The sequence below is a fragment of the Lonchura striata genome, chromosome 6 (genome assembly GCF_046129695.1).
Source record: "Lonchura striata isolate bLonStr1 chromosome 6, bLonStr1.mat, whole genome shotgun sequence".
NCBI lineage: Eukaryota > Metazoa > Chordata > Aves > Passeriformes > Estrildidae > Lonchura > Lonchura striata.
This window is the reverse complement of record NC_134608.1, coordinates 39687619-39703711: the sequence shown is the minus strand read 5'-3', so window position 1 is coordinate 39703711 and position 16093 is coordinate 39687619. Positions and strand designations below refer to the sequence as shown.

General features: G+C 36.1%; 1 long non-coding RNA gene across 1 annotated transcript in view; it reads left to right on the top strand.

Moving 5' to 3' along the window:
- Positions 1–16093, top strand: part of LOC110472043 (uncharacterized) — a 249637-nt gene that overhangs the window by 206371 nt on the left and 27173 nt on the right. The window lies entirely within an intron of this gene.

The window sequence follows — 16093 nt, the reverse complement described above, 5'->3', positions numbered from 1 at the left end:
GTGCATTAACAAACAAGAACAAATAAAACTCAAACAATTGGCCCTTGCTATCACTGGGGATAAAAAAAAAAAAAATCTGATATAAAGTATATACCTAAAATGCCACTTAAGGATCTCTGCAAATTCTTAGGTCAGAGTTGGTTCAGTTACACATGACCAAGCTGTTGAGAGCAGAAAAAACCCAGCCGAGGTAAGTGCAGCTGTGTGCAGCATGTGCAAGGCCTAATTGCACATCTCCTTGACTAACCAGACAATTTTCTTGCTTTAAATTATGAACTGCATCAGGAAGAGGGTTTATTCCATCTACCTACTTGCAAATGTAATCATGTCATGCCTTCTATACATTTCAGAATAAATGCAGAAAACCTACAGTCCCCAGAAATGGAGAAAAATCTGCATCATTGGCATTTCTGCAGCTCGTGATTTTGCTTCTCACCAAAGTGTATTCCAAATGATTACCCAATCAATGTCAGCATAGTATGCATTTTTTCATAACTTGCTGTTATTTACATTATTCATTATGCACTACTAACAAAACTTAAAATACCCCCATATTTTTCCTCTCAAACATTGTCTATTTTTAGGGCCATATTTCCTCCTAAGTTCACAATAGAGACTGAAGGCTGAATAAGACAATGTGGTAATATATTTTCAGGTCATTTTCATAAATTCTTTATCATTCACATTCTGAGCTGCATAACAGAAAGAATTTATGCATCAATTATTCAGCCTTCACAGCATCTGTGTCAAAATTAGAGGTAAATGTAAATTTGCCTTAATTAGTGCAGAGTATTACACCAAGCCTCTCCATATGTATGTTTTCTCTGCTTAGACTTTGTCAGGCATTTCACCAGTATTTTTCATTACTAGGGTGCCAAATACCATCAAGTAAGTAAATATGGGAATCCTATCTGTTTTTGCCCAGTGCTTTGCCGACATTTTCTATTTCATAGATGCTAATATCAACAGAATTGAAGATTAGAGTGTCAGACATCATCAGTGACAACACCTACCTTCTGAGAATTCTCCATCTTTAGCAGTCAGGTTCTCAGTCTTTGTTTTTTGTAGCTGTGGGTTAACAGGAAAAAAATTGTCTTTTTTCATGCAAGGATCTCATTGAACGCACTTTAAAGTAAGAAGCATAAAATCATTACCATATATATAGATGTGTTTACTTCTTAAAAAAATTTCAAAATACTGCAGTTATTATTTACACTGACTAAATTTAAGATCCTGATTTTTTTTCTAATCTAATTGCTTGCAGAAGTTTGTAATAATAGTTTATTATCACAGCAAAGCAGCAGCATGGACTTGCAGCCTTTATATTCAGTAACCTATAAAAACCCCTTTCTGAAATGCAAATTAAGTAAGAGAAGTAGCAATTTGTAATATTTTATAATTCAATGAGAATTTTGAAGTATTTACAAGAAAACTGTCTCCTGCTGCAGGTCTTTGAGCCTCAAAAACTTTAAAGGTTGGTGAAAACAAAAAGGTATTAAGTTTTGAGGAAAAAAGCCTAACATACTACAAAAATCTAACATAATGGAAAATGCCAGGCAATTTAAAGAGATGGTCCATTATCAGAGCTCCTAATAATTATTCCACATTTCTTATTTTGTTTCTTTCATCACTAAATTGGTAGTTCACTGTTCATTTTTACTTTCTGCCTAATGAGGTCTATTCTTCCCTTGCAGCCAAAAAATTGAATGTCCTTTAGAGGTCTTATCAAAATATGTACCTTTTCAACTTCTAGCATTCATACAAGCTTAAGGTAGAGGTAAAAGGACTCAGGCTTTTCAATGTAGTGTAATAAATAAGCTTTTGGTCCTTATAACTGTCCAAAAAATATTCTGAAACTGTTTTTTTATACTTATTGATGAAGTTTATTTGAGATTTTTTTGAATGAGCTACGAACATACTACCCATCTTTTAAAGCATTGATATATTTTAGTTGTATGTGCATACAGTTCTCAAAACACTAAGCCAAGCTTCTAGGTGTTCCTACAAGGGCAAAATAAACTTTTAAGGAACCTATACTCAGTGAGCTCTTTAAACATGGATGGCACACAAAGCCTTCCCTTTTCCCTTCAGTAATCTCACAAAATGGCATTATCACCATTTATTAATATGTTGTTCCTTTTGTTATCCATCACAAATAGCAATTGCTCTGACTCCTATTGCAGGAAAAAAACCAAGTACACCAGAAAGTTTTAAAATAAAATTTCAAATGCATGCTAAAGAGCTCTGTATTTCTTTTTACATGATTAGTTGAAGTTTTAGCTGAGAGCAGACAGGAAGAAGATAGTTAGTGCTGGAACATTGACTCAAATAGCGAGATGAGTGCGTATGTTAATACTGTTGAAGACGAAAAATTTGTGAAGTGGAAGGAAAGAAGCAGCTCCATGAGTCTATGTAGAAAGTAGCTTTAGATAATGATCCAAAAATTTAGCATTTCTGGCTCAGGGAAGCAAAAAAATATGCAACGAGGAATGTCAGAACTGTTTAAATCTCTCCTCTCAGATGCATTATGTTCAGTACACAAGGAAATTTAGGGCAATACCTCTGTGGTCAGGAGTATCAGAAAGCACAAAAAACATGCACACCCCCAAGCATGTTTGTCAGCTCCATCATTCAGCTAAACTCAGAAGAAACCTAATGTGGAAGTATCTAGAGTTAATGTGTGATCACGCTACACAAATTGTAAAACCAATCTGGCTATATACAATTTCTTTGGTTGGCTGATGCCTTTCCAAGACCATGGATACAGACCATAATTTTTACTACCTGACTACTTTTCAGGACTATACTGGGGACTGTGTTATGCAAGTCTTCATCAGTAACAATTTCTTCTAGGCTGGCTGCCATCAAAAAGAGCTTTAAAAGCAAGGTAGATCTCCTAAATGACCTTTTCTCTGAAACACAAGGACTTACAACAAGCTGCTGTGCTTACAGAGCAGGAGAAGCCACCACTAACATTGTTCTCAGCAAATGCGCTATGATGATTAAGCAACTTTTCCAGCCTATTTTTGAAAGACCTTTTAGAATGTTAAGGTCTTGCTTATACCTTCACAGGCAGGCCTCAGTATTTGTCCTTGGTGAAGGAGGATACTCCTTTTTCTTTAGAATATCTGATAGGTTTCCTTCCTTCCAAGTCTTCCCCAGGATGAACAATCCCAGCTGATCCAGCACAGCCAATTTTTCAATCCCTTAATCTTCTTCATGGCCTTTCCCTGGACTCACTCCAAGTCCACATTTTTCTTGTACTGTTGAGCCTGGAACTGAATAAAGCATTTCAGGTTTGCCCTCAACCAGTGGTGAGTAGAGGGGAATAATCACTTTTCCTGCTGGGAATAATTTCCAGATGCAGTCTAAGTCAAATGCAAGCATTTGTTGCTGATTCATTCATCTTATCATCTAGCAGGACCCCAGGTCTTTTTTTTTACCAAGCTCTTTTTCAGCCACCTGGTTTCCAATGCTGCTCTAATGCATGGGGTTGTTCCTCCCCAGGTGCAGAACTTGGCACCTCCCTCTATTGAACTCCACCAGATTCCTGGCAGCCCATTCTCTGGCCTGCCAGGGTCCCTTAGAACATATCAAGGTGTAAAATTGAGGTTCGCTCTGCCCCCCATCATCCAAGTCTTCCATGAAGATGCTAAACAATATTGGTTCTACCAGTTCTGGGATACACTACCAGTGACTGGACTCCAGCTGGACTTTGTGCTGCTGCTGAAAAACCTTTGAGCCAGCAGCTCAGCTAATTTTCACTCCACCCCTCTGTCCACTTCTCTAGTCATAACTTACTTTGTAAGTTTGACTTGAGGATGCATTTCAGACTCTGTCAAAAGCTCAGATCAAGATAAACAACATTCACAGCTCTTCTCTCATCTACTGAGCCAGTCAACCTTGCAGGTTGTCAGGTTTATTGAGCAAGAAAGTCCTTTTGTAATTGCATGCCAACTCCAAATAACCTTCTGTCTTTAATATGTTTAGAAATTGTTTCCCTGATTATCAGCCCCATGGATTCCCTTCCCTAGAAGGAAGGCTGGCCAGTTTGTAGCTCCTAAGATTCTCTTCCTCAAGGACAAGAATGACATTTGCCTTCTTCTAGCTCTTAGGAATCTCCCCCAAACACAATGACTGCTCAAAACCAATTAAGAGTGACTTCACAATGACATCAGTCAATTCCATCAGTGCTTGCTGTCAGGTTTGCTCATGGACTCATGGATGCCCTGTTTGCTCAAATCTTCCCTAAACCGACTCTCCTTTACCAAGGGTAAGCCTTCCTTGCCCCAAACTTTCCCACAGGTCTGAGACCAGTGAGAGATACCAGCTTCACTCAACAGATTTCTATTTTAAATGCATGAAGGTGTGGCTGTGTTGAACCTGTCAAATATGACAGAAGGTACCAGTAGGCACAGTAGTTGCCTGAATTAACCTTGGAAGGGACTTTGTTAATCCTGCTTTATGCCAGATCAATCTGAATGACAAATACAATGGTCAGAAACTGCAACTCAGCCTCAGTGAATCTTCTGGAATACATTCACTGCAATACCATTTGAGTGCATGAGACTAAGGGAGGAAAATTGATTAGCAGTTTCATTTCTTCTGGACTAAGGTTATGATCAGGAATTAAACCCTCAGTGTTTAATAGTGCAGAGAGAATTGTCATGCTCAAATTATGATACTTCAGTGGGCTCTCCACTTATGCTATGGAAAGGAGTATCACTAAAAGAATCTTGTCTTTGTCAGGAATGTAACATAGCAGTGCTTTGCAAAAGAGTTATATGAATAAATAAAGTTAAATAAGTAATTAAAAACTTGGGGAAAAATAAAGAGTATGTCAGATCTCAGGAGCCCTCTGTGGCAAAGTGGAAAACAGATTTTGCCTAAGGGGAAAAAAAACACACACAAAATTATTCCTTCTATAGGATTTTCTGGTTTGCAGCAGAAATTTTTTTTCATGGTCTTGGAATAATCATAACATTATTCAAATGGTGAGCATCCAAACAATTAGAAACAGGGATAATGGAGCATGCTGAAAAGAATCCACCATCAAGGCATAACAAGTCATAAATGACAGATAGAAAACAAAAAGACAACTTTTTATCTATATTCCCTTATCCTTGGAAGAGTAACAGAAAAATGAAGTATAAACATAGAGAAAGATTCTATTCAATGAAAAATTCATTAATATAACATTCATAATACTCTAAGTCCTCCCTTAGAATTTATTTCCTAGAGAGACAGTTGTCACAAGTAAAAAGACTTGAGAAACTCCATTTTTTCACAAAGCACATTCACTTCAGATCCCTTCACAGGACACAACACTACTAGTTAAGTTCATCTGCTAAGATGTCCTTTTTCTTTCAAGGACAAAAAAAGCAAACCATACCTCCCCCATGGCTATGATATGTTAATTAACCTATCATTTCTAGAATATAATAGCTTGTCAGCAGAAATTGTGAACTGGCTTCAATAAGGCTCTCCATTCCAGATGATAAGTATCTTTAATTAGTATTTAAGCACTACTAGGTAGCCATATTTGGATGGTTCAAACTGCTTTTATTAGGCTTGATAGCCATTAGGAGTTTAAAAAGAGCATCTTATATTAAACTTTGTCTTCAAGACATAGTCTCAAAAGAGCAACTAGCAAGTTCCTGCTGGCCACCTTAACAGTAATTTTTTCCAAGTGCATCTACAATTAGGACTTCAGTGTTGTGTAGGTGTGTTAATCTAGAGTTACACTGAATCAGAAAGTGTGATCAGGCTATGATGACTTTCACTTTACTGTAGTTAGCTGCCGTTTCCCTCCCTGGTGTATTAAAACTATATGAAGTATATCTGACTACAATCCACTGGAGTACTGGCAACATTGAGAAATGGATATACATGATGAACAGGACTTTTCCTACAGCTTCACCATCTTCCAGCAGTTATGGACTAAGCCACTATTACAGCAAAATTCAATTAATTTAAAATTACACAGCAATAATGATTATGTTTTCTTTTTCTCTGAACATCTGTCATGAAATGTTTTCATCCTCACTGAACATTAGTCAAACACCTGCTTCTCTGAGCTGTGATGCTGTGGGGAATCATTCTCCAACAGGGGTTTAATATGTGCTGAAATGGGAATGAGTATCTGTGCCTTTAATTAACATGGAAGAATGTAATAATACCAAAATCCTCTAACACCTCCTGGAAGCTGAAACATAAACTTAAGTTCTCTTTCAAACTGAGTTGAACCACTTGAAGTCATTTCAAAATAAGGATCAAGAACAATTATGAGGGATGTCATATCTGAAAGACAGTGCACTATCACTAATCTTCAGGGTTCAGAATTCCTCTTTGTTTTTGACATGTTTCATTTCATATAAAATCAGGATCCAAGCATATTAGAGTAGTTTAAGTGCTTGTGCTTTTACTTGGCACATGCAGTTCAATATATATTTCTCATTCTCATTCCTCTTATATAAATTCTACCTTGTTTTTACAAGAAATTGTCAATTCCTTGGATTGAAAATAGATTAAATGTACATGACCACACTTAGAAAACAGTAATATTTTGTTTAACAAAAAACTTATTAAATTATTACTGTTAATAAATGGTGACAGAGTATGAACTCAAACATGAGGTTCCTATGTTTCACATATTTTAAGGCTTGTATTACACACTGGTAGGCTGAAAGCTGAGTTAGTCCTGCCACTGGCCTAACCTAAATTATGTCAGTGCAGCAGAGGCAGGCAAACAGAGATCACCACCTGGTGACATTTTCATGAGTAATGTTTAGGACCATTAGCATTTTTCAGAATATATGTGCTCAAATTAGGCACATTTGCCAGCCATTACAGCCTTATCAGTGCCAACTTCTGGAGGCCAACGTGGCTCCTGAAAATAGATAAATAAAGAGAAAATCATAGTATGCATAAATTACAATGCAGTTGAATAAATGATAATGGAAAAGCAGTGAATCAACCTGAATATATGACAGATTGTTATAACTTCAGTAAAGAAAATAGCAAGCAGTAGATGGTTACAACCATATCTACAGGGACAGCTCAGCTCCCATTCCTTTATTCCCTTTCTGGACTGAGCCTACTGAACACCAGATTTTTGTGGTAAGCTTCTCCATACATGTAAAAATCCAAGGCCCTCATTAAACACTGCTAGATTTCAACTACTATTTCAGATACCATATTGTCTAAGTCTCCATCAAGAAACAATTCTAGCATTGTTTATGCACAGGCTATTGATATAACCATTTGGAAAACATATTTCTGGGATTTCTTCCCTAACCACGAGAACACACAGAACAGTGCTGGATATGAGGGTTTTATTGTACAACAAAGCAAACTGCTAGCTGAGCTGTGTTTAGTACCTGTCCCCTAAACCTGGGTGAAGATTAAACTAATTTTAACCTGAAACAACTAAGTTCTCTAAGGGGTAACTGTTTGGGTTTCACTAATTTGCATCTTTTAATTCTGCTGAGCCAGAGAAGGACTTTTGTAGCTTTTCTCAGCTGTATTACCACACTGTAATAATAATAATAATAATAGCTATGGATAGTGGGTGGTGGTGCTAATGGAGACAAGGCTTTGCAGTAGTGCTGGAATCACTGCAATTATCCTGAGCTAAACCTTGTATCTAGTTCAAAATTTTGAGATCTGCAGGTCAGGTCTCCTTAGGGCTTTATGCTAGCGTTATGTATAATTTAATGAAGAAGAAAAACTTACCCTGGTTTCAAGAAAATAATTAAGCAGGCTCCAGTTCTGGTAAGATCAAAATATAAAACTATACAGATCTTGGAACCAAAAGAATTGGGGCTAAATAGTAAAAACGTTAATTATTCACACTGCTATCTACACATTTAGAGTGGTCATCATCGTTTCTAAATACCTGGACAATAAGGGAAAAAATCCTAACATGAGTGACTAAAATTTTCTCATAACAGGACCCAGTCTGCCCTAACAATAGTCCCTCAAAATACAAAGTCTAAAAAAAACATAGACAAAATGATATATACACACATTCTAGAACATGGATAAATAATCTTTAGCCAGTGATGGATAAACTAGAAAACTGTCACTATGAACCTGGGGAAATTGTGTGGAGAAAAGCATTGCTAATTATTTCATCTTTTAATAAGACTTTAAGGGAAAGAACTGACAGAGAACTGATCTGGGTTTCTTGCCCTAAACCCTCAGAAAGAGCTATTGCATCCAAGAATGTAGTGGCTGATAACTAAAACATCCAGGATACCTCCTACTGAAGAGCAGATAAAATATATCATTATCAGGAGAAGAACAGATGAGCAGATGCACAACTATCTCAATATTAATCCCCTAATAATTAAAAATACATACCTGTAAAGTATCTTATTTTTTCCAGATGTCTTGCTATAACATGCACTCCACTGGGGCTGGGGGGCTGGGCAGGCATTACTGCATTTAGATCAAGAAAACCGAGGCTCTTCAATTGCTGAGTACACTTCAGCATGATGTAAAGGAAACACTCTATGCTTATTTCTTTTTCATCATGGAGTTCATGAGGTATAAAGAAATACAAAGCAAATGGAAAGTTGGGAAAACTGGAATACATTAGGGAACAGCACACTACAAACATAAATCTGTGAGAAGCAATTAACTTTTCTCTTTCTTGACCTGTTTATTCCTATTCAGTTCACATTTTATTCCAAACAATCAATGAACAAGGTAAGAAATCAGTCAGTTTTCAGAACTCATGGAAGGAATTACTAAAATAATATAATAATAAAAAACATATCCAGAAAAATAATTGTTAAAAATATTTTAGAAAAGGTCTCTAGAGAAGTCTATGTTATTTTCTTGTAGAGACCAATGAGTACAGCTGGTGAAAATTTTTGGACATATTTGAGCAGTCCTATCCTTGACCATTCTCAGCACTGCACTTCACTCATAACTCGTTTCAAATTTTCTGGTGCAAACTCTAAGACCTATAAGACTTGAAAGACTCTCAAAACAGACAAAAGCTGAACAGATTAATTCAAGATCAAGTCACGATTGCAGTCATTATGACACCTGAGCTGTGTACATTTCAGTATTTTTAGGAGCTTTACTTACGATTCACTTAAAACTTCATAATGATGAAACATAGACTATTTGCACGTGTGTAGGTCCTTCTGATACCAAAACTCTCAAAAGTCTGTTCTAGTTACTGGAGTCTTAAAAAATACATACATATCACAAAGAGACAAAGAAAGGCAACGCATGCATGAAGAACACTGAAAAGAAAAGAATTTAGAAATTTTAATAGAGTATAAGACAAAGGATAGTGCCTTTTAAGACTCTAATTTCTGGCACAAAGTAAATCCTTGGAGTGGTTGAAAACTTCCAAAGAAATTATGAAGAAAACTACACTCATTATCATCAGAAGCTGCAGTTAAACAACTTTATTTCCATATCTAATTTTTTTTGTAGATATTATTCCTGGTATTTAGATTAACCTTTACTTGAATGTAGCCTGTATAGATCAGAAATGCATACAAGAGCAATCTTCTCAGATGCTGTTGAAAAAATGTTACAGCATTAAACAAATAAGTATTTGTCATCAGTCAGAAAATCACCATTTTCCCCACAGAGTTCTCAGATAATTTGAACTACCCTGTGGACTACGTTTTCTTGTCTATGAAGAAATTGCCAGAATAAAATGCTTCAGCTAAATTTCTGACACATCTCTGTAGCAAGAGAATTTTAAGGAATGTTTCCATCAGCACACTTCCCTGGAATCGAAAATGCCTCCTCAGGGAAACAAGTATTCCAACAGGCTCTGATAAAAGGCCTTCCATTGCAAACAGATACATCACAAAATGGTACTACTGCTGAAAATAAGGATCACTCATCTAAGCAATTTTCAGTTGTGATTCCCGGAAAAAACCATTTTTTTTCTAATTGTAAGCATGCTAGAGATACTTCAGTATTGATATGATAATCTGATGATGCTCTCATTCCAGAGCACTAATAATAATGTATACAGAAGGAAAAAGGATTTATGGAATTTGAAACATCTTTGTCTGCTTGTGTATATATCACTATAGTGTCATACACAAAATAGAAGCTTGACCTATGAGAGGAATTCTGAGAAAGCAATACATCAGCAACATAAAATTCCTTAGACAAGTAGTAATAATAGGCATACATGGGCACAGTGCACTGTTCTAATACACACTTGGAAAACTGCACCCTCCCAGACAGCATCTCAAAACTCCAGATCAGAGATTTTTCACTGAAATCTATATGAGCATTTTTGTCCAATAACATGTTCTTAAGTGATTTGTAAGACTCAACTACTCTTTGAATCTGTCTCCGATAGTAAAATGTAGTTCATATTTTTGATTACTCAATCACTGAGTGTGTGCCATGATAAGCAAGTGGCAGATTTCAAACCGAAAGTGTTGGTCATAGATACTGTCCTTTATTAAAAACATCCCAGTTGGAATGGACAGGGATTTCACAAATCATTTGCTAGCCATACTGCTGTGCAGTAAACACTGATACACTCTGTACTTCCTAAGACATGAAAACTATTAATTAACATGACGCATAAATGGATCACCTTATGCACAAACAGCTGTTTCTATGCTTTCCAAATGGATATACTGAAAGTTTTATTATTCATGTTATATACCACTCACAAGTGGTGATCCAAAAATCTCAAGGTGCAAAAATACTAAATACTCTAAGAGAACATCAAGGTAATCTTGTAGTGAGATTAAAAAAGTATAGAGACTAAATTTCATATAGCTGTTCTGACAGGCAACCTGCACACTGGAGAGTCTGCCCAGTTCCACAGATGCAAATTAATGCTGATTCCTCACAGATAAGCAGCAACTTAGATGAGCTGTGAAACCAGCAGGGGAAAAACAAATTATAATCCTGTGTATTTCCACTCTGGCACTCTCAGTACTCTTTGATGCAGTTCTACTCTTGGGAATTCAATAAGCTTTCTATTTTTCATTGTTTGTGCTAGGGCTAAATGATGTACTGTTTCTGGAAAAGCTTTACTCCTCCTAGAAACCTTTTTTTCTATGGTTTGTTTTTGTTTCAGGATTAAAAAGTCAGAACAGAAATGTTTTTGTCCTTCTGAGAAGCTAACATTTAAAAATGTGATATATAGAATATAAATTTTGGCAAAAAATCAGATGTGTTTATAATATATTTGTATTTAATTTTCTGTTTTCAGTTTTTCTACATATGTTAGGGTTTTTTGAGCTATAAAGGCACAGAGTAGAAGACCACTCTATGTATAAGCAGAGACAGGGAGGCAATCAGCTGGAAAAAAAAAGAAGTTGGCAGTAGCAGTAGAAAAGTTGCTGGAGAAATTATTGCATAAATAAAGAGAGTAGTGGACACTGCTGTGCCTTGTACTTGCAGCATGCTTGGAAAACTTATTTACAACTCCCTTTCAATCAGACAACACTATTCCCTTGTTTCTAAATTCTAAGATTAATTCAAGCTGGATAAAAGAGACTTAGGCAAAAGAGTGGCAATTTTGAGAGAAAAAATTGTATCACACGGAATTAGCCCTAACTAGTTCTTGTGGACTCCATGCATCTGCTGTCAGGACGGGTCACCACTCTTTCTCAGACAGTAAAAAGACAGAAGTATTTTTAGAGACTTAAAGCTTTCTTTCAGCACCAAATTTTTGGCAACAGCTAACAGTAGTAACTACTTGCAACAGGAGCAAAGTTAAAATCTACCTTGTGGATTTCCATGCCAGCAAGGCCAATCACAGCTACTTCAGAAATAAAATATCAGACTCTTATCAGTAAAGAATGGTATTATTTTCTTTTTTTCCAACCACCGTGTGTGGCTTTACTGAAAGGAAACCCTTCTAGAGAAGCTATTGAGGGAGTAACATCAACACTGCACTGAGGAAACCCAGACTATTTTACTACAGAGGCAGTACTGCAGAGCACCTGCATTAACATGATGCATCTTATCAGAAAGGAACAGGATGTTCTGGAAGCAATGTCCATCCAGCATGAAGTCACAACCAAATAATGTCTGTCTGTTAAATCAATCCTGAAGGGGCAGCCCAGGAAGGGAAGAACAAGACCTTCAGCTAATTACAAGATTGGCACACCTTAGTTAGTATCAAGCCAAATATTACCTTGGATGTATCCTGGTTTTCTCAAGGCTTCTTCAGATGCTTCAACAGCTTTTATCCCTTCATCTAAGATACATAACTGTCTATATGTGCAAGAATGAAAAAGGGCATAAGCAAGCTCTAGACATTTCACCAAAAGGTGAGAAAAGCCTCTTATTCCAATGGCTGCTTCACTTATTCTCCTACTCAATTTTAAAAGCTCAGAAATCAAGGATATACATTCCTGCTTACTGCCAAAATTATCATTGACTGATATATACCAGACCAATCAGCATGGAAATTAAGCCGTTTCAATTGACAGTTAAGTAGATTTAGCATACACATGGTCAGTTATTAAATTCCAAGAGAAAGAGTGAGAGCACAAAATGTACTCAAGATAATTTCTTAAATTACTGGACTGTTTCAGAACCAAAGATGTAAATATACTATCAATGACAAAGGACATCAGCATGTAGGAGATATCTAAGATAACTTCCTGAATCTGACTTCTGATACCTGGATTCCTTGAGGGTTAAGTATTTTTTTTTCATACACACATAATGGCAAATAAGCAATATATTAAAAAATTGAACAAAATAATAATATTACATAAATAAAAGCAAGCACTACAAAATCATATTGAATTTAGCATTACAGATATAAATGTTTAAGCCATTTTATGGCTACAATTATTATTCATATTACTGTACTGTCTAGGGATCCTACTGAATGAAGAATCCCACTGGGACAAAGAAGTGGAAACACAAAAAAAAAGGCAACTCCTGGATCATAAATGTTATAGTCTAAACATTGGACAAAAGAAATGAGCAATACACTCAGAAATATATAAACGAGCTAAGATGGATCAGTGTAATAAAAAAGCAGTCATAGCACATAACAGCCCTAAAGAAATACGTTTTGAGGAAGGAGATACATTGCAACTATACCTTTTTAAGATTAACAAAATTTTTCTGTTGTTTATAAACAAAAGGAATTGTTAAGGGAACAAATCTATCAATCCTAAATCTATTACATAAAAATTCTCTAGCCCCTGTATAATCTCTACTGATGTACAGGTTAAAAAATTGTCAAGCCACCCTAACAAGATTTTTCTATCTTTGCTGAATAACTGAATCTTATTCATAAGCAACCATGATTTTAAGAAAAGCTAACATACCATCTGAGGCAAAAATGAAACTGTCTAATTTCACAAGTCTGAATTTATTGTGTATATCAATTTTATTCTGGAGTTTAAAAAAAGAAATTATAGAAGTTACAAACTGACCAGAGATTTAGAATTATGAACTCGTCATTATAGGTCATTCTCTAGCAACCAGCTGAAATACTGAAGCAAACTACTCCCACCAACATAACACAGGCCCAATTCCTTCCTATTCACAAAGAAGCAAGTCAGATGTCCTGGCTTTTGGTCTCTCTCCATTCTTCCAGTTTGCTACTGCTTGGAAAGGTGTCATCAAATATGCTTGGCTTCTTTAAGAGATGGATCTTCTGTAGACAGCCAAACTGGACAGCAATCTCCACATTCAGTGGCTTCTCACAGCTCTGCTTGCAGTGGGCTAATTAACTGAGAATGGTGCAGCTGTGTTATACAAAACCTGTTATACAACCTGCCAGAGAGGAACACTAAAACTAAGTTAATAAAAAGGATTCCAAGGCTGAAGAGTAGCAAATTCTCTGTATGGTCCCATAAAAAGATTGCATCCACATTGTGTCTCTTGCAAATTAAGCTGCAGGCATTAGTGCACAATAAGCACTAGCCAAAAATGAACAGGGAATGCTATGAAAATACATGCTTCATCTGGTCAAGATACTTGTCATGGTATGAGGTGTAAACCTTATTATTAAAGACATTTCTATGACTTGTAAGCCTCCTAAACACTTACCAGGCACAACAGATTTTCCTCTTTGAATCCTTGACTATACTAATGAGGGACAACACAAAAATGCATTCCTTAAAAATAAAAACAAAAATGCAAATATGCCAGTAATACAATTTCACATCTTATTATGAAACACCAAATACAGACTTGCCCCCTGGAATTCTGGTCAAGTAATGAGCACTGGATAGAGAAATCCAAATATGTGAAGTAGAAAGGTGTGAAGAAGGTTCATACAACCATGGTCAATCAAGATCAGATACAAGTAGGTGGTAGGACTAATAGAAGAGCAAAAAAAGACACAGTCTTCAGGAAACATCCATCAAGCTGCTTCTACTAAAATGATGTAACTAAAGTTATGTCTTAAAGACAGTTAAGAGGAAATGGGAAGAGGTCTATTATACTTCTTAAAGAAAATGTAGGATATTTGGGACTTAATCCCATCATCCTCCAGAAAACCCTTCATAAATATGCTAAAATGAAAATAAAACCTTGAATCTGAATAAAGTGATGCAAAACTCAATGTAAAACAGAACATGTAGTGCCAGCAGCTATAAAACATGTACAGCATAGTGCAGTGGAGATGGCTCCTTCTCTCAACAGCACCACCCAAGGAGTCAGCCTGTGTGTGACGTTAATTCTGAGCAATGGCAAAGACATTTTTGTGCAAACAAGTGACATGACTTAGCATTAATCCAAACTTGTTTGAATTGCAGTGGCAATAGGATTCTGCTGACAAGCTGAGTCAAAGGAAACAAGCAAAATAAATAAATAAATAAAGGGATTCCACTGAATAGCAAATATCACAGAAAGGGCTAAAGACCAGCAAACATCAGTGGAAGGGATTCAGTACTAATGCTGAAAGACTTCTGCCTCATTTACTTGGATTCCTAAATAATCTTGTACACAATGAATGCAACCAGCAATGCAGGCAAACAGACAAACAATTCTTTTTTGCAGACTTGGGAATTTTATACTGTCCTCTTATTTATATCATGCAGTGCCATGTTTCATGCTTTTTAGAAATTAACAGATTACTGTGAAGTCAAACGCAACCTGTATGTGTTTCGTATTTATAACTTTCTTTGGTTCAGTCTTGCTCCAGGTAAGCTTGCAAGTAGATAGGGAAAACCTTGACACAAGTCTGGAGACTACAATTACAATTCTAAGGGGACCTTAAGGAAGTAGAATTAAAGTGAGCTTTAAATGCAATTTTAATTCCATACAGTAAGAAAACTGAACCTTTTGAACTCCTTGACAACCTGCTCCCATGCCACAAAACAGGAATGAAACTGTAGTATAATAGCAACCAAGAATCAGAGTATGACCATGATGTTTATACAGGACTTGAAACGGTATTAGGCAAAATCACAAGGAGGCTTGCAAATTCTCTGTATGATTTCATTAGCAGAGGTGCTTAACCCAGTACAAAAATGTTTATTTGTGGCTTTATAAGATGATGTAGTAACTCATATTAAAAGCACAATATCATATCTTACTAGACTGTCTCTCCTTCCCATTTCCCAAACTAAGCAAATTATTTTTACCTGGGTTCCTCAGTCACATCAGAGATTACATTGTGAAGAAACTAATGACCTGGAAAATCCAAATTCAATTCATTGTTATGAAAATGTTCCAAATGGTAGGTGCTACTCCACTGGCATGAAGAAAAATCTCCCTCCCTTTATCAAGAATTTGTCATGAAGATTATCCACTTATTATGTTCCTAGCTCAGAAGACCCTTATTTTATAATTGCAAACCAAAGAAACATAAAACCCATTATGAAGGAAACATCTCCATTGCAAATATGTCTCTGTAAAAAAAGGTATCATCAGATCTCCTTTCAGAAAATTGGTAAAGGAGAAAAATCTGTTTTCCCTAAAGTTTTCTTATAATTCAGTGACAGAAGGGTTAAACAAAAAAATCCTCTGAAGGTAAACACATAAAAAGTATGTAAAAAATTTGAAATAAAACCTCATCCTTCATTAACAAATCCACAATACTCAGCAGTTCATGTGGCCAGGATGTTGGTAGAGAAAGCCTGTAAATCCCACGCATCTGACCATGGGC